The sequence below is a fragment of the Perognathus longimembris genome, chromosome 6 (genome assembly GCF_023159225.1).
Source record: "Perognathus longimembris pacificus isolate PPM17 chromosome 6, ASM2315922v1, whole genome shotgun sequence".
NCBI classification, from domain to species: domain Eukaryota; kingdom Metazoa; phylum Chordata; class Mammalia; order Rodentia; family Heteromyidae; genus Perognathus; species Perognathus longimembris.
This window is the reverse complement of record NC_063166.1, coordinates 65,830,513-65,845,326: the sequence shown is the minus strand read 5'-3', so window position 1 is coordinate 65,845,326 and position 14,814 is coordinate 65,830,513. Positions and strand designations below refer to the sequence as shown.

At 53.8% G+C, this 14,814-nt stretch overlaps 1 protein-coding gene across 6 annotated transcripts in view; it reads left to right on the top strand.

Moving 5' to 3' along the window:
• Positions 1-345: 345 nt before the first annotated feature.
• Positions 346-14,814, top strand: part of Snph (syntaphilin) — a 35,306-nt gene continuing 20,837 nt past the window's right edge. For 4 of the 6 annotated variants that reach the window (XM_048348937.1, XM_048348938.1, XM_048348936.1 and 1 more), the window contains exons 1-2: positions 346-542; positions 760-846. The gene's annotated coding sequence lies outside the window, so the exon portion shown is untranslated. The remainder of the gene's footprint in view (positions 543-759; positions 847-14,814) is intronic. The other 2 variants (XM_048348939.1, XM_048348940.1) reach the window with 2 other exon arrangements.

The window sequence follows — 14,814 nt, the reverse complement described above, 5'->3', positions numbered from 1 at the left end:
AACACCTCGAGGACGAGGTTTCCTCTGCGGATACCGAAGGTTCCTGCGGTCGTCCCGGGTCTCGCTGGGATGGAGTCGGCTGTGCGTTGCAACCCATACTGCAGCCCGGAGCGCCGAGGCCGCCGAGGGGAAGGGCCTCGCCTGAGCCCACGCGGCGCGGCGGCGGGCGGCCCCGCGTTCCGCGCACGGCGCGCGGGCTGGGGTGGCGGCGGGCGGGCGAGGGCGCCCCCCGGGCGGCAGGCGGGCGCGCGTCCCCGCCGCAGCGCCCTCGGGAGGCGGGCGGGGTGGCGGAGGGGGGGGTGGTGAGAACCAACTATCGCTTTAAGAAGGAAAGTGAGGCCCGGCGGCTTACGCAGCTGCCGGCGGCCGCCGACTGGCTGGTCCCCGGCATCCACCTCCCCGCCCCTCCCTCCGCCCTCCCGGCAGCCCCAGCCCCGGCGAGCGCCCGGCCAGCGCCCGGCCAGCAGCCTGCAGCACGGGGCTCGCGACAGCGCTCCGGCCGCCCGGGGGCCGGGCAGCCAAAGCCATGGACACCTTCGCAGGTGATGACCAGGCCCGCGGGGACCTGCGGGCCCCCCGCCCCGCCGCGCCCCGGAGCGCCGGACGCCAGCCAGCAGGGTGGGCGGGTGGTGGGGGGACGCGGAGGTGCGGACCGAGCCCGCGGCGGGCTGGCTGCCCGCCCTCGGAGCCGCCCGCCCGCCCGCGGCCCGCGCCCGCGCTCACGCGCCCCGCTCCGTCTCTCCTTCCCCACCGCCGCAGGTTGCTGAGCCGGGCCGGGCGGCTGCGGCGGCGACTGCAGAGGCGCTGCGCCAAGCCGGCGGGACTGCGGTGGGCGAGTGGACCCAGGTGAGGAGGCCGCGGCCCGGCGGGCGCGGGGGACTGGAGGGGGGGGGCGCTGGAACCGCGGGGGCCACCGCCGATGGGGATCGATCGTGACTCATGTCCCCCCCCTCCATTCCCCTGCATCCTCCGCCGCACCCCGCCCCCACCCCGCGCAGCCGCGAGATTCACCCACGGGAGGCTGCGGGCGAGACGCCCACGATGGGCGGCCTCGGGGGTCTTCAGGGAACTCTCCGCTCCCCGACCCTCTCTGCTGGCACTGGTCAAACACCGAAGCGTCGAACCCCCACACCCGCCCCAAGGTCAAGTGCCAATGACTGTTTGCTTCCCATCTTCCCCTCTGGGATGCACCAGAGCCCTCCCCGCAGAAGATCTGGGGTGTGTTGGGGGGGGGGGCGGGGAGAAACAACACCCATTCCTCTAGAGGAGGACATCTGCCTCCGAAGCTTCCAAGGGGGCCCCCTCCTCAGCAGAAAGCCAGCCCGGCTTGCAACACCTGCCAGCCCGCGAAGCCTGTATTCCCTTGCCTCAGCCCTGCAGACCAGGGAGAGGCCTGGGTCTCACGCTGCCTCCTCCGGTGGCCTTCTCTGCCCCCCGGGTGGTGTGGGCCGGGCTGTAGGAGCTTCACTGCAAGGAGGATGTCAGAGATTTAACTTTAAGGCCCTTAACTAGCTACTTGGCCACCGTAGCCATCTTAACCGTTCTTTGGGCGTAGGTGGCTGTCTGCTGGTGTATTAAAGGCAGGAATTGGATCGAATGGTCTGTGCGGTTACAGAGCCGCCCTTGAGCTGCTCTGACATGTTGGAGTGGGGGGGATCCCCCTCTACTAAAACAACTTAGGTTGAGGTCCATGGAATCACTGGGGGTTTCCTTGGTTGATCTCTCTCTGGACTTGTCAAGAGAAACATTGACCTTGGCCATGTGGCACTGGAAGCATCTGTCGGTCCTGCCGTGGCACTCCAGTGCTGTGGAGTTCATCTTCTTTCTCAAACTTTGGCTTCCTCAGCTGTACACCTGGGGAGGAGGGGGGCCTGCCTCACAGGGTTAAACGAGATACGTGCGGAAGCTCCTGAAATAGTGCCTGGCACCTAATAAGCTCTCAGGAACTCAAAGAGAGACAGACAGACTGACTGACTATGGGGAGAGGCTGCTTTTACTCCTCCCTTCCCCTGCCAGTCTCTTCCATGCCCCTGTGGAAGGTGTCCCCGCCAGAGGATAACCAATGCTGGACTGTGTTGGGCCACCGGGCCGAGGCAGCAGCCAGGAGCTGCAAACATTGGCCATGACATTATTTAGAAAAGGATGGTCACGAGGACCATCCCATGGAGCCCAGCCCTGGGTTTGCATCCCCAATCCCCTCCATGCGGAGTCTTGAAGGGCATAGAGACACCCACATCTTGTGTGCTGGCAGGGGAGCAGCGACCAACCTTGCAGATTTCACACGAATCTCTCGTCCTCCCTGGAGCCCCTCACTTGCTCCACTGTCCCTGAGACAAGAGAGTTAAGTTTTGGGTGCCTGTAGTTCCTATTCATCTTCCTTCCTGCTGTCATTTCCAACCTACCGGCCAGCTTTTCTTGTTCTAGTTTGTTCCACAGATACCTTCTGCCTTTTGAAGCAAGGATAAAGGCTGCCCATGGGGTGGGGAGGGACATTTTGCTGCTGCATCATATAGGCCAGAAGGAATCATCATGTCCCCTGCTCTGCCCTAGATCCCCGTTAGACTGTGAGCGCCTCTCAGCAGAGGCCTGGGCTTCTCCTCCCTGTCTCTAGCCTCTGGCTCATGCAGAGGAACAAAGTAGGTGCTTAATAAGTGTTGAATACAGTGGAAGGGGTGGCATTCTCAAGCCAGCCAGGCTGAGGAGAAAGTGCAGAGTGTTCTGCAGCAGGTGAGAGGACTCTGCCGTGTAGGGGGCTGCACAGGTGCTGGTTGTCATGATTGCGGCTGTCTTTTGTACTGTTAACTCTTGCCGTTGCCAGTGGCTGACAGGTAGTTTTCCAGCTCCTCTAGGCCTCCTGACTAGGGCCAAAAGAACCAGATGTGCCTGGGGGGAGGGGGTGACGTTGGCAAGCAGGGGTCCAGATGGTGCTGGCTGGTGTAAGATGTGACTGTGAAGGGATGAGGATTTGAGGAGTGGTTGCAGGGAGAAGGTCAGGAGAATCAAGGGAGCCAAATTAGACAGGCTGTAGAAGAATCAGGAGACCTAGATCTCAAGCCCTAGTCCACCCCAGCCTGCTTGTATGACCTTGGGCCAATCAGGCCTGGCTACAATGTCTCCATATCCCCATTTTCTATACTGAGGGGAGTGGGGATGAGCTAATCCCTGAGGCCCCTCCTGGTTCTGAAATTTTGTGAAATAGATGTTTTGAAAGAGAAGTGGGCAAGTCTTTATTACTCTTTAGATCACTTATGGAACCCTAGACCATTCCCTATCCTCATAACCAACTGTATGCACTTGGAAATAAGGAGACAGAGGCACAGAGAGTGAAAGGGATGAGCGCAGGATTGCACAGCTGGAAGTGATGGAACTATGGGCCTCTCCGGCTAGGAAGCGCATGCTCTTCTAAAGGTTCCACCAGCTGCCCACACAAGCCACGCAGTCATGAGCCATTCTGCTTGCTCTTGTGCCCTGACACTGGGGTTTAAAGCCAGTAAGGTGATGAAGGATTCAAGATGAGAGACCCAGCATTTTCCCGAAGTGCTTGCTTCAGAGGACTGGCTAGGTTGAGCTGAAGAGTGTGTGAGTCAGAACTGCAGGGTTTTTTTTTTTCACCAGGATCTCTGCTTTGCAGATGGGGAAATGGGTGCTTCTTTACCCAAGAGAATAGCTGGGTCCAAATGACAGCCAGTCAGGACAGACAGCTTTTGAGTGCTTCCTATGTACTGTAGCTGTTTTGCGTGGGCTCAATCAGTTTTCAAACCGTCCGAATAGGTCGTCCCTATCTATTACTTAGCCCATTATTTTACAAGTGAAGGAGCCAGAGAAGGCAGGCCAGGAGTTTTGTCCCTGGTTCTACTGCTAAAGTAGTCTAGAACCTGGAGGACATCTAGTGGGAGGCACGTTGGATTGGAAGTCGAGGCATTGCTTCTCATCTGAGCCCTTCCGTTGCCTGGGTGAACTGGAGTGAGCCAGTGTCCCCGTCCCTCTATTGGATTGCATGCAACATTCCAGTCTAAAAGGCCTCAATGTGACATTCCTCCAATACTGGGGTGGAGGGGATTTCGGTCTTGCTGAACATGGCTCAGAATCTGTGATTGTTTCCTAGCCAATGACATTCCATACTCTAGGCTAAGGGTACAGGATGGGGAGACGGTAAGAAATGAGCCCTAGTTTTCACCACTAACAGAAGGAGAAAGATACTCAGACATACATATAGGTTATGATACAGTTGTCTAGGAGCTGCATGGTATAGGGACACAGGGGTACAGGGAGCAGAAAGAAGGTGGGGGATGGTCTCTCCCCCAGATGGGTCTGACACCATGGCTCTGGGAGCATAATGCCATTGTCATCTTATTTCTTGCACTAATTGCTGGAAATAATAATAGTGCTTACAGTAGGATTCTACACCGCTTGGCGTTTACAAACAGTGCTAGAGACCTATTGGCTCTAGTTCCTAACAGCTCAGAAGATGGCAAGAGCAGGAAGGACCATTCACACCCGCTCTGTGGCAGTTTCAATTGAGCTGTCCATTTGTCCCAACTGGCCCAAAAGTTTCTGTCCTTCAGACTTCTAGAAGCAAGACTTTTAAACTTCTCATTGGAAAGCCTGTCTAGTGTCTATAACCATCCAGTAGGCTTGGGGTTTCCCCTTCTAGGTCCTGGACATTCCATCTATGGGAGGATGGGCTCTGCCTGGAGAGGTGGGTGCATTAACCCAGGACTGCTCAGCAGGTTTGAGACCACCACGCTGCCCAGTGGGAGCCCCATGTCTGTGCCACATGGTATGTCTCTGGAGCTAGACCACCATGGCCTGTGGGCCTTTTCTCATCTGCTGGACAGCTGGCACACAGTAGAGGTTTGCTGCAGGTTTGCGCTGAGGGCCCTTTGCAGAAGAGGAAGCCTGTGAGCTCAGACTGCTTTGCATCTTTAATGGATGGGCATTTATGAAGTGTTTGTCACATGCCCAGCACTGTCCTCTGAATAGAGGTGCTGAGCCAAACAAAACAGGAGAGTCTGGGATGCAGCCTGGTGCAGTGGAAAGAACCAGCACGGAGGCCTCAGGAGACGTGGGCCTCACTCTGGCTCTGCCATGGACTCACTGGGTATCTTGCGCTGAGGGCCCTTAGCCTTCCACACCTTCCAAGTGGGCATCTGTGAGGACTCTTCCAAACCTCACAGGCTAGCGATCCAGCAACGCTTCCTTCTTCTCTCTCACCACTTTAGGGGGAGTGCTAGGGTAGTCAAGGTACAGGTAACTGTAAGTTGAGGAAGAATAGGATAAATGTAACACTCAGAAACAAAGCTCTGTGGATTTGCTGGTGGTGGTAGGGGCTTGGGAATGGCTCAACTCAAAAGCCACCTCTTCAGTGATAGGTGATGCGGATACAGATGGATGGACTGCGGTGTGGCTTGAACCAGGAGAGGGAGCAGCAGCCTTCTGCTACGTGGCACAGGAAGGACAGCGGCTCTGGACTGGGTTCACCGAGATCGCATGTTTGGGAATCTAGTCTGGGTTGGCCAGCTTTCCATTTTGCTAGATAAGGTCATTTCAAATGGCACCTCGAGTTCTGTTTACTATCACATAGTACGAGGCAGAGCCTTTGAATGCCTCTAACTTCTAAATTAAAAAAAGAAAAAGTGCCTATCATGTCAGGAAAAAAAAAGCACCACTTCAGATGGTATACATTTTGCTCTTTGTTCTTTCTCCTTTTTGTGTTACGAGGGATCGAACTCAGGGCCTGGAGCTTGTGTTCTCCAGTCCTTCTGCTTTCTTTTTCTTTTTCCAGGTAGAGTCTTGCACTCACTTTACTGAGCTGGCCTCAAGTTTGTGGTCTTCCCATCTCAACCTCCTGAGTAGCTGAGATTACAGGTGTGCATCACCATACCTGGCTACATTTTCCTTTCGAATAAAAATGAACTGCAGGCTGGGGTTGTAGCTCAGGGAAGCAGCATGTGCCTGCCTGTGTGCGTGCGACCATGGGATCTGCCTCCAGCCCTGCAACAAAGAAAGCACCTCACTTCCTTGTTCATACTTTGCTCATGTTCCCAGGTGCATGGTGGCCTTGTGTTGGCTCTAGAGTCAGGTGGCTTGGGTCTGAATCTTTGCCTAGTTCCTTTTATTGTCATAGCCTCTGCTTTCCCATCGGTAACATGGGAAAATGCTTTTTATCGTCCAAAGCTATGAGGAGGTGTGTACTCCTAAAGAAAACACCTAAACCAGGGGCTTCCACTGTGCTTGTCTGCAAAGACCAAGCAGACCAGCCAGGTTCTTTGGGGTCCATAGTGCCCTAGATATCTGTTGCCCTGCTTTGCCATTCTCACAAGGATATGGGCCCGGTGTTCCTACATAGGCTAATCTGGAAGACAGAAGTCAGGATCACTGCTGGGACATTCCCTAATAAATGAACATTTTCAAGCACACCTAGTCAACCATACCTGGGAGAGACACAGAGTACTCAGGAGTGGTCAGCTGTTCCACCCAGGAGGGCGGAGAAAGAAGGGAGACGTGGCAGGGAAGCCAGGACTAGCTTGCCAGACTGGGGATTTAGCCTTACCCTGGCAGCCTGAGATGGTTTGCTGCTGGCCTTCCAACTCGGAGGCCTTTCATGGTGTCCCTTCGTTCTCGGCAGTACTGTCACTACTGACCAGGGCTAGCGGCCTGCAAACACCTCTGTACTTTCTTTGAAGCTGGTGATGACCAGGCCTCTCTACCACCATGCCTCTGGAAGCTCAGTTGGCAGCCTCATGTGGCCTGTGAGCCTGGCACAGAAGTGTGAGGAGAGGTGCCTGGTAGCTAGGAGGGGCAGCTCCTGTTGGTGGAAGCCAGGCTGGCCTTGCAGCCGACACACAGCTGCCTTTTGCTTGGGTGGAGCCATGATCTGGCCAACAGCCATCTGTCTACATGCAGCTTTGCCACGTGGCCCTGCAGGGCAAAAGTTGGACTCTCGTGAAGGTTCCCAGAGGAGCTCCTAATTAGCAGAAAGAACCCCACTGACATGCTTTGGGGCCTTCTGGGCCTCGGATTCAAGCCACTGATGGCAGCTTTCATTCTTGTGGCTCCAGCTAATCAAATATTCATCAAGCACAGCACCCAAGATGGTAAGGGTATCTTCTGGCCATGGTGGAAAATGCATCGAAGTGTTTGCATTCATTCATTCCCCTAGAAGACGCTGAGTGTCTTATCTATCTGCAGGCACTGAGATGCGCTGGTCTCCCTCAGGGAATTTTCTAGCCCAGGTGGAAGGAGGACGGAGGGATGGGTGTCTGGATGGCATATAGGTCTGGGACACACGCAATATTAGCAGCAGATGTCACTGGAGTGCATGCTGCTGAGTAGTGGGTGCTAGCTGGCTGAACGCCTGCTGGAGGGTGGATGGGGAGATGGGCTCTGCCACACCCTAAAGTGGCCCTGTCATTGTTGGCTTGGGAATTAAGCAGACCCTGAAGAAAGATGGAATGCAGACAGGTCAGAGAGCAAGAGCCAAGCAAAACCACTCGGGACTGGGTGTAGCTCACCGGTGGAGCACACGCTTTCACTTGGAAGGCCCTGGATTCGATCCTCAGCACCAAAACCAAACAACACTGAGGACACCCACCTTCAGAGCTGAGAGATTATTTGATTCCTAGATGCTGGCCTGTCAGGCATCAAAGCTGTGCCTTTTCCTCTAGGTGAATCTGCCTCTAAATACATGATTCTTGGGACATGGAAAATACTAATACTGCCATTTGTTGAACACAGAGGCAGGTGAAGCAGTGCTATGGGGTGAGGTAAGGAGTTTTGCAGGTGGAAAAACTAGGAATACTAGAGAAAAGAAACTAACCCAAAGGGATAGCTCCGCCAATGGCTGGGTCAGGACTCCCGCCCAGCACCGGATATGGCTTCCCACACTGGAGACTCAAACCGGCACTTGCCAGGGGTGAGTGGTGTCATCTGCAGGTGTTGAAGCTCAGTCACTGGAGAGAGTGGCTCCCACACCCCGGGGGGCAGATCTCAGACCAGGATGGGAAGTGCCTGCAAGGGAGGCAGATTGTGGCACATATCAAGGGAGTATGTTCTTAGTAATGACCTCACAACAAGATGGGGTGCTTTGAGAGCTTGGTTGGTCTCTGGGCTCCACCCAGAAGCCTGGGAAATCCTACAACAGTTCTTGCAGCGGGACAGAGTGACCACAGCTGACCAGTCCTCTTGCAGTGACACAGGACTGGAATTCTAACACCTGTCACCGTAATGGTGCTTTAGGGTGGGGTATCAGGAAGGCTTCCTGGAGGAGAAGCAGGATCTGGAGCAGGATCTAAAGAGCTGGCAGATTGGCCTGGGGGTAGGTAGAAGAGGAGGACCAGAAGTGAGTGGGTCCCCAAGGGCACACCTGGGTCATAGGTCAGTTGCCCCCAGGAGAGGGGCAGCTCTCAGTTCCCCCAGGACCATGGAGGCACAGTAAATCTAGGGTCTTTCCCCAGACCCTCATGGGAAGGCCAGTCTGACCCTGCTCCCCTCTTCCTTCCTACCCATCCCTTCTTCCTACCACCCACTCCCAAGTGGCAGACTTTGGACACTTAGCTCAGGTGAGGGAAAAAAAAAGCCTGTTCAACCTCACCTATGTAGTGAGGCAGATCTGGGTGACAGAGGCACCTCTCTCTCACATGGGGGGAGGGGGGAGAGGGAACAGAGCCATCAGGGACGGGCCTCGCTCCATCCTCTGAAGTGCCCTGGGTCTCCTGGGAGCTTCAGAGTTCAGGATGAGCACTGGCTTCAGAGTCAGGCCAGGCTCCTTTCCAGCTCCACCACTTTGTTAGCCTGTGACTTTCAGACACAATGTGTTTATCCCCCTGGGCCATTTTTTCATCTTCTCAGAGGAATCGATTGTTCCTGCCTGGGAGGAGATGGGATGATCTGTGGGGAGCCTGTCTGTGAAAGTTGTGCCCTCAAAACTGCTTCCTCCGGCTGCTCTGTCTCCAAGGGCCTTGGAGGCTTTGGACCGTGTCTGAGTCCTGATTTTTATCCAGGTTAGACATGGAACTACCTGCCCTGAGAGCCCAGGGTTGGGGGACCTCCCAGGCCTCAAGAATACTAGGAGAGAATGCCTTCCTGGGATTCCTGGAAAGGCATTCAGGCAGCCTGAGATTCCAGAGCCCAGCTTCTCCTATCCCTCGTTCTGTCCCTTCGTTCTCTCCTCCTCTTTCTTGCCTCATCCTGTTCTCAGTGGAGGCCTGTGCGTGGCCATTGCTCCCTCCTCAGCACTTAGCTGGGATCCTCAGAGTAAACCCTGGGCCTGAGCTGTCAGCGGAGTGCTGGAGGACATCTCTATGCTTTGTTTTGTTGGTGGTCATGGAGCTTGAACTCAGGGCCTGGTGCTGTCCCTGAATTTTTTTGCTCAGCCATAGCCCCACTTCCAGTTTTTCAGTGACTAATTGGGGATAAGAGTCTCAAGGGGATTTTTCTGCTTGGCCTAGCTTTGAACTGTGATCCTCAGAGCTCAGCCTCCTGAGTAGCTAGGATTACAGGCGTAAGCCACCAGCACTAGCCATCTTGGTGCTTTGTATGTCAGCAAAGTCCCTAAGTGACATCAGAGGCATTCTTCCCTAGGTCAGTGACTCCCCTCCCTACTATTCCTTTCTACAGTGACTTATTTTTTTGCCTGTCCTGGGGCTTGAACTCAGGGCCTATGCACTGTCCCTGGGCCTCTTTGTGCTCAAGGCCAGCACTGTACCACTTGAGCCACAGCGCCTCTTCTGGCCTTTTCTGTTTATGTGGTGCTGGGGAATCGAACCCAGGGTGTCATTCATGCTAGGCAAGCACTCTATCACTAAGCCACATTCCAAGTCCTCTACAATGACTTTTTAAAGTTATTTTATGATGAAGTAATTGTACAGAGAAGTAGCAATTCCATAAGTCAGGCTATGAGTACGATGTGTCTTGGCCAGTGTCACCTTTCCATCATTCTCCCCCATTTTCCTCCTCCCATCCTTACCTTCAAGTTATATAATTCAATTTTTACATAATGTACACTGAATATAACAACTGCATTTGCTCACAAGGACTTTTCCTAGCCCTGTTCTGCCTTTGAAACTTTCTTCCCGCTACAAATGCTGTCACCCCACAATGAAATCCATCTGAAGGCCCAGGTCAAATGGCTTTCAGAGATCCTCTTTTTTTTTTTTTTTTTTTTAAATGCCAGTCCTGAGACTTGGATTCAGGATTAAGCACTGTCCTTGAGCTTCTATGCTTAAGGCAAGTGCTCCACCACTTGAGCCACAGCTCCACTTCCAGCATTATGGCGATTAATTGGAGATAAGAGTCTTGTGAACTTTCCTGCCCAGGCTGGCTTTGAAATGCAGTCTTCAAATCTCAGCCTCCTGAGCTGCAAGGATTATAGGTGTGAGCCACTAGCACCTGGCTCAGAGATCTTCTTATGACTCCCCCCCCAGCTCTTCCCCAGAGCTCAGGCCCTTCTCCCTTAGCTAAACCCTGCTATTCACCATGGGAGGCCTCCACACCTCTCAACCTGAGAGCGGTTAGGCCTTGGCGTTCCTTAGGACAGCCAGAAGGTGGGTCTTGCTACAGCGTCCCAGAGGTTGGCCATCCAGGTGAGAAAGACCAGGACCCAAGCCAAGGCAGTGTTGGACTTCTATCCTGCTTCCTGAGTGGTCGGCAACAGAAGGCATACGTGAGACAGAAGCCCCTGGCTGCTCCCTTGCCTCCTACTGTGGACTGACGTGGTGATCCTGGAAAGTCACTTCAGTTTTCGGACTCTCCCTTGCCTGTGTAGTGTAAACGGGCATCATGCCAGCCACTGGTGGCTGACACCTGTAATCCTACCTACTCAGGAGGCTAAGAGATCTGCACAGCAGGGTTCAAAACCAGCCCCAACAGACAAATGCACACGACCTTTACCTCCAAACAACCAGCAGGAAACCGGAAGTGGAGGTGTAGCTCAAGGGGTAGAGGGACAGCTGTGATGGAAAAAGCAAAGCCCACATAGAATTAAACAGTTTTAGGACCCCCATATGTGTTCAAGCCCCAAGCACAGCATTCAACTTAAGGTAGGAGCTTAATCCCAGTCTCTTTCCATCCTCAGAGCCTTATAAAGTCTTTATTTTCCAACAATCTCAGCTTCCCCCGCCTTGGAGGAGTCCACGCAGGCGTGGCACCTGCAGGACAGGAAGGTCACGCAGACAAATAGCGCTTCAGTCACACAGGTGTGGAAGTTGCTGAAGGCCGCAGGTTCTTCCCTGCCCCGAATTTCCATCATCCTGCAAAGACTTGACTCTGCGCCCGTTAGTTAATTATTAGAAATCAGTCGGGGTTCAGCTTGGCTGTCTGTTTAGTATAGATAAAAGGCAGATTTCTGCTGGCGACGTGAGCTAATTGAAGGCTTTCTCCCAAGAGGTGGTGAGGCTGGCAGCATAGTCAAGGCTAAGAGGAAGGACAGGCAGGCGGGAGTGTGGAAAGCATGTGGGCTAAATGCTTCCTAGGGCAAGGAAGGTGTCCCATCTACCCCTGGAGCCCAGTGGTAGCACAGGGCTAGAAGCCACGTGGCAGTTTCTTGCTCTGTGTGTGTGTGTGTGTGTGTGTGTGTGTGTGTGTGTGTGAAGAGTGAGAGTGAGAGAGAGAGAGACTGTCAATACTGGGGCCTAGGCACTATCCCTGAGCCTTCTACCACTTGAGCCACAGCTCTACTTCTCACAGTTTTTGCTGGTTAATTAGAGAGAAGAGTCTCACAGACTTTCTTGCCCTGGCCGGCTTCGAACCTCAGATGGTCAGATCTCTGTTTCCTAAGAAGCTAGGATGACCAGCACCTGGCTAGCAGCACATATTTCAAGTATACCTTGGGTCAGTTTGACAGACATATATCCTCATGAAGCTATGACCATGGTTGAGATAATGAGCATGTCCATCCTCCTCAGATGCTTCCTTTTTCCCTCAGTCATTCCTTTTTCCAGGGAGCAGCTAGATACTTTCCCATCACGAAAGATTGCTTTTTGGAGGTTTCTATCAAAGGAGCCATCCGCTATGCATTTGGAAGGGCCTGTCTTTCATTCAGCATAAGCATTTTGAGAGTTGTATCTTATGTATCATAGTTGATTCTGCTTTATTGCAAATAATATTGCATTGGGTGGATAGACTGTTGTTTATCCTTACATCCATTGGTGGACACTTGTTCATGTTTTGTTTTGTTTTTGTATTTTGCTACTACAAAAAAACAACAACAAAGCTTGTAGCCAGGTGCCCATGGCTCACACCTGTAATCCTAGCTACTTAGAAGGCTGAGATCTGAGGATCACAGTTTGAAGCCAGCCAGGGAAGGAAAGTCCCTGTGTGTCCCTAGTTCAACCTCTCAGAACCCTCTAGCCCATGGAAGTTTCCTGAATCCACATAGAATGCTGATCTCCCGAGAGTGGTAGCTACCCCTGCTTGCCCCTCAATGCCTTTTAGTGCTGGGACAATACTTCTGCCCTCTTGCCTGGCGTTTAAAGTAGCGCCACAGTGCCTCCTCTGCGTGGGAAGCCAGAGCAGCATTCTCTGGATGTCCAGCCCACCCTGAGGATGAAGAGTTCGTGCCACATGCTTTGGGAGGTGACAGAAGTGACAGGTACGCTCATTCAGGAAGGTCTGCTCAACTCCGCCCTGCCAGGTGGGGCTGGTGTGATGGAGATCAGCCTAGCACAGATGCTCCGAGGAGGAGGAGATGTCCGCTCCAGTTCAAAGATGGGACAACTCTCAGGTGCCCGTGGCTCATGCCTGTAATCCTAGCTACTCAGGAGGCTGAGGTCTGAGGATCATGGTTCAAAGCCAGCCCAGGCAGGAAAGTCCATGATACTCTTACCTCCAGTTAGCCACCAGAAAACCAGGAGTGCTGCTGTGGCTCTAAGTGATAGAAAGCTAGCCTTGAGCAAAAAAATAAAATAAAAAAATCTTAGGAACAGTACCCAGGCCCTAAGTTCAAGCCACCCAACTGACAGAAAAACAAGACGGAAAAGCTGAGGTACGCAGAGGTCAGTAGACGTATGTCCTTGGGCATGTGACTTGATGGCAGAGCTGTCACTTGCCTCCTGGTACCGAGCCCTCTGCTGGGCCAGGCTTTCTCCTGAAGGGGAGAAGGCAGGTCTCTCAGAGCCCCTCTTCCAGGTACCTGCAGTGACTTCATAGGGGGCTGGAAGGCCAGGGTCACTCTAGCCAGCTGCCTGGCTTTCTTCAGCAGATGTTGTGAAGTCTCGATTCTGAATGCAGCCATGTTCCAGGCACCTAGAATCAGTCCAGCTCTGCAGCTGCGGTGCCTGCATCGCGTTTAGTCATTGCTAGTGAACAGGCCACTGGCCAGGTTCTCGAGGCCAAGGTGCTGCTTCTCACAACTCATAGGCCTGAGCTGCTGCTGCACCTGTGGACATGGAGGGGGGTGCGTGCACGCGTGTGTGTGTTTGTGTGTTGAGTGTATACTGTCACTCCTGGACAAAAATAGGGTCTGTCATTAAAAGAAAAGAGGGCCTGGAATTAGTGTTTCCAGAGGCCTCTGCATGTTTGTGAACTTCCTCTTTTTAAAAACTTGTACTAGAGTTGAACCCAGGGCTTCGAGGGCCCTAGGCAAGTGCTCTGCCCCTGAGCACTGACTGCCCTCCACCCCCTCACCGCCTTCCCACGCAAGAACCCGAGGCAGCGTGTCGCTGGTCATCTGCGGGCCTGTTTTAAAACAACGACAACACCAAGAAGGTGGAAGACGTGTCCAGACACTAGCTTAGCATATAAGGGCTGAAACCAGAGGGCAGCTTCTCCCTCTCCCCCCAGAACCTGCGTCCTGCGTGCCTTCTGCAAACCGCTGGGAAGGAGGCGCGAGTAGCGATTTGAGGTTACAGATAAGTTCTAGCGAGTAGGTTCCTTCACCCAGCCGAGAAAAGTGGTGGCCAACGGCAGTTGCGTGTCTTCGGTCTCTCTGAGGGCCGGAGGGGTTGCTAGCGTCCATTCCGACTTCTAGCTGGGTGTGGTGGTCCATGCCTATAAATTCAGTCCTTGGGAGGCTGAGGATCGAGGGTTTGAGGCCATCCTGGGCCATGTCACAGACCCTATCTCAAAGAAGACGAAGCAGACACAGCGCTTCCAGTGTGCCCTGGCGTTGGGAGGGCAGAGGGTGGAGGTGGTGCGGAAGATGGTGCCTGGCACCTGCTGGGCACTGATTAAGTAGCAGCTCTCTTCTTTCTGTAAGGCCCAGTGAGTGGGTGAGTTGTCCTCCAGGCTCCCTGAAACCCTGAGGGCGCCCACTCATGACCTGGCAGGACAGACTAGCCCACTAAAGAGGATCCTGTGTAGCAAGGACTGTAATCATAGAAGCAAGGCACTACCAAGCCTTCCCTGCCCCTCGTGGAGTTGATGTGAAGCCCGTACTTACCGGGGGAACATTAACCCAGACGCCACACATCCACTGAGTCATTGAGCAAGCGGCGAAAGCTGGTGGGCTGTGGGCTAAATAAACACCAAGGCGAGTGCACACCCTTGCTTTCCTGGAGCTTGTGTGCTAACAATGATGAATACTGTCCACATGGTGCGTGTTGCAAAGGGCTCTAGAGAACAAATGAAGTGTGGAAGAAAGCATGAGCATCCTGGGCGTGGGGATTTGCTTCCTCAAATTAGGAAGTTTCCCGAGAAAATAAACTGGATCAGAGACCTAAGGTGGGAAGCGAACATGCTGAGCAGGGATCTGTCTAGGAGCAGCTCGTTCAGACAGAAGAACCAGCTTGTGCAAAGGCCCTGAGGTGAAAATGTGTGAGAAGGTAGGGTGGTGGGAGCAGAGCCCCAGGGAGAGGAGTAGCTGAGGTCTGAGAGATA